Here is a 4753-nt window from a genome sequence, read left to right as displayed (position 1 = left end):
AGTTTATTGTTTGTAAACATGTTGGGGAGTTGATAATTATCAATTTGTGTTATTTGCTGTAATTAGTTTGTTAAACTACGTTTTCAATAAGTTTGTAGCGTGTTTATTAATGTTGTTGAATTTCGTTTATTCGTTAACGATATTTTCAAGTTTTTCATTATAATCGTATTCATTAAGATCAACGAAGATATTTGTTTTATTAGCTTTTTGATATCTGTATCAGAATGGTTACGAGATTATTTGGCAGCATTTTTTATAGATCGGTAGTAAGTATTGAGTTATGTCGTTTTTTTTTTTCTCAAATCAAGTTCTTGTGTCCTCCGCTTTTTCACATAAGCCAGGATTACAGGTGATTTTCTTTTCTTTTCCTACGTTAGAAATGCGTTCATCGAGTAATTCTATCTCAGCTTTTTTGATATGATGGTTAAATTGCATATATGCACACACACGCACATACACACATATACATATATATATATGTATCATATAAGTGTGTGTGAGTGTATGTTTCTCACGAGCACATTTGTAAAGGTGTCGTAATCAATGGTTATACTCGAATTGCGCATTTTACAACCTCGTCTCTCCTTAACCGTTATTGCTTGTCCAGTAGCAAACAACACCTGAAACGATTCAAGAATCAAGAAATTGTCTTAACATAATCCTCATGACGAGCATTGTTGACTGAATCCCCACTACATTTCCCTTTTTCTGTTTTCAACTCCGCCACCAAACTTGAAAAAAAATTGCTAACGATTACATGCCCCGCTACGTCGCCAACAAGTGGTGCCTTATTTTACGTTAAACTTATATAGGAAATATATATAGGTTCTCCCACGCAAAAATGTTACATTTTATATTATCTATAAAGGCCGTTGAAACATATCGACCAAACAAAGTAGATTTTGATTTCTTTTTAGTTGGTAAACTATGCTGGATTGCTTCGTAAATATAACCAAATATTTTTTTCAAATATGTAAACTGGTCAAGAATTTTTTTTTTTTTTACAGTAGAAAAACATATTTACTTTGTTGCTTTGTTTGGAAACAATTCCAACTTGTAATGAAAAATACATACAAAATAATCCTAAATAAAAAATTTTGGACATGAAAAACGCAGGTTTTTAAAACTAAGTTTTAGTTTTAATCACGTACAACTTGGGTAAAGAAAATATTAAAAATCATATGTAGGTGATCGTGAACATCAGCAGCCCCCACACAATTTTTTCCTTTACCTCTTTTTAAAAATATTTCTGTAGATTGTTGGACACTAAGCTACCAAATAATAAAGAAATGAAAAAATAAAATCAATATTTAAAGATTTAGAAGAGGGTTCAGTTTCAACTGCGATGTTCTAGTAAATCGAACCCTGACTTTTAGAACCGATTTACAGCCCCGATTTGACGTTGGCTCCGTCAGCACTCCCCGCGATTATTATTTTTTTTTAGCGACTTTTACTTTGAGAACAGTTCGGTCTGCTTCCTGCCTCGTCATTATTTTTTATTTAGTCTACTCGTTGGTCCTTAAAAAGTAGGATGAAAACGGTCAAAATAAAAAGTTGCCTTTTATTGTCTTGAGAAAACTTTTTTTTTAAGTGATAAGAGAGAAAAATAAAACTCAGGAACCTCCAGAGCACCACTTCAAGCAATAATTAAGGACTCCCTACTAAAAGCACTACTAAAACTCATTTTCTACCATCCCTTTGAAGATAAAATATTTTTAATTAAGGCCTAGAAAAAATAAATCGTCAGAATCCACAAGAGCGCTACAATAGGTGTATCAGAAACTTCGTAAAAAATATTGAATAATTCGACCCCCCTGTCTTTCCAAGCTTATAACTACTCGAAAAAATGTAATTTAAACCCTATTTTTTTTTCAATTAAAGGGGCAAGGACCAAGATTTCATTTAAAAAAAAACAACGTGATTAAAAAAAAAAAAGGTTTTAAACTTCGGACTTTACAGATAAATTTCTAAAAAAACACTTCTTTTTTTGTTTTAAATTTGAATATATTATTTATTGATCTTTTATCTTCAATTTGTGATATATAAAACTTTGGTGAGTAAATTAATTATTTACTTTTTAATAGACATTTAAACATTGGGGCCGTGAATTAATTCGACTCCCTGTTTTCCAAGCTTATAACTACTAGACAAATGTAATCCAAACCCTAATTTCTTTTTTTCAATTAAAGGAGCAAGGACCAAGGTTTTATTTAAAAAAAAAAACAATAAAAAACAAATAAACAACGTGGTTTAAAAAAAAAGGTTTTAAACTTCGGACGAACAGGTAAATTTCTAAAAACACTTCTTTCTTTAAATTTGAATATATTATTTATTGATCTTTTATTAATATATAAAACTTTGGTGAGTAAATTAATTGTTTGCTTTTTAATAAACATTTAAAAATAGGGGGCGTGAATTAAAAAAACGTTTGTCTAAAATATTATATTCGGTTAATTGGGAAGAGCATAAAATTTTACATTGACCCTGAAAATATTGTAAAATTTGAATCAATAGAAAAATTTTGATAGATTTTTAAATTTTAAAAATTGAAAAATACTGAACTCGAAAAATTAAATTAATTTCATTACTGTTTTTTTTAATAAAAAAATAATATTTCTATTATGTTTTATACAACTTTAATAGTTTATTTTGGAAGTATAATCCATAAAGAAAATAAACAACCACTTTTAAAAGAGGAATTACGAGTTTTTTTTTAATATTTTATTCGCAGTTTGGTGTTAGGGGTGTCAAAAATTCCTACAAAAATTCTGATACACCTAGAGCTACAAGCAGTAAATATGATTATTGATATGATTATAGTTATATTATATATAATTATACTTAATTCATTTTTTAACTCAACGGGTTTTAATTGCATTCATTTGTAAGGAAAAGACGTAAAAATAGGTTAAAACAAAAAATATTGTTTACCTTGTGTATGCTTTGAATAGCAGCTGTGGCTTTTAATATTGGACTTAGGACCATGAAATAGGTAAGCAAAAGAATTTTTGGAAAACGGAAGTCACAAACATGATGGACGATGTACACACTAAAAAAAGCAAGCTGATCTTATATATATATATATATATATATATATATATATATATATATATATATATATATATATACACATACATACATATGTGTGTGTTTCTTCTACAATCGTTTAAGCGAGTCAGAACGGTATAACACATGTACTAAAAATGTCTTTATGATTGCATGTATCAATATATATTTCTGCGACATCCATCCCTGCCGGCACTGGTGCCAATTACCGAGTTATGAGACCTTTAAAACCTCGTCAACTATATCGTTAGGATATGACAATTTTAATTTTTGTTTTGTGTTATTATCATATTTATTTGCTATTTTACATATTCTAAAATTTCGGATCTGATGGTCTTTTGTCACCTTCTGTATTTTTAAACCTAGAATATTTGCTCTTATTTTTCTTTTGAGCAAGAGTATTGATTAGAATGTACTTTCCAATGGTTGCACCGCCTTCCCCGACCAGCGTTACAAATAATTGTTTTTAAGCTACCCCGTCCCCGAAAACCTCATCTCGCAACTCATCTTATTCGCCACTTGGAGATTCATTAATTGATTTCGGATTGGTTGTGATACGAATTCCCGCCAAGCAGACGATGAGGCTTGGGAGAAGGAATACACAGTAAACAGCATTAAAGAAAGTGAGGAGGATGATGGGGCGGAGGAGTAAAATGATTATCATAATAGAAAAAAGGTGAAGGATGAGGAGAGAGAAATGTGGTAGGAGATGGAAGGAGGAAAGCATGAAAGTTAGACGCGATTTTCCGGCGCCAAATTGTCTATGACCGATAACATCAAGCACAGGTGTCAAACTGTTTCGCTTGTAGACAAGTAATTTTCTCTTTTCTGTTTTTATTTTTCTTATTCTGTCTTTCGATTTGCGCAAAGTAAAAAAGTAAATATAACAAGAAGGACAAGTTTTAAGATGCGTCCATCGATTTTACGCATTTTGAGATTTTCAACCTGAAACATGACAGACTAACGGCTGAACCGATGCTCTGATGGAAATTCGAGAATTCATTAAATACTTGAAACTTAGGCGTGACATCTAAATATCTAAGCAAACAAATTCTGTCATCTTGTGAAGATTAAAATTAGGATATAATTCTTTAAAAACTTATGTCAGGTACATTTATTCCAATATAGATCAAATTATCGTACATACTTTCCATTCTATGAAAATATCTAAAATTGATGCGTAATGCTTAAGAAGGAATTATAATTTAAAAATATTGCTTCATTGCAATGGATAAGAGTCACATTTAATGAAAATCTGAAAGATTGTAATTTTCAAATGAGAGGTTCTCCCATAAACGCACGTGACAAAAATGATTTTATCAAAATTTAGGCGGTTATATAATCGCTAATTTTTTTTTTCATATGACCTACCAACCTTTTTATTTAATCTTCAAACACAATCTCTACTATTTTATAAAAAGAACTTTGTATGTATACAAAGTGAGTTTGTTCTCTGTGCAAAACAAAACGGATGAGCCGATTTTTATGAAATTTCACACAAAAGTACTTCATGTGCCTGGCAGTGATCTGAGATAGGTTTTGTATCGAAGTGTTTACGATAACTACCGATAATTAATTATACTAAAAATCCGATAAAAGAACAGGCGATTCTGACCTACACAGCCTAACATCACAAGTGGATCTGAAGTTTTATTACCACACAAGCCAAAACGTCTGACATATAAAA

Source organism: Euprymna scolopes, chromosome 32, assembly GCF_053919585.1.
Source record: "Euprymna scolopes isolate OS-2025 chromosome 32, ASM5391958v1, whole genome shotgun sequence".
In the NCBI taxonomy this organism is placed as follows: domain Eukaryota; kingdom Metazoa; phylum Mollusca; class Cephalopoda; order Sepiida; family Sepiolidae; genus Euprymna; species Euprymna scolopes.
The sequence above is the reverse complement of the archived record's forward strand: the minus strand, read 5'-3'. Positions refer to the sequence as shown.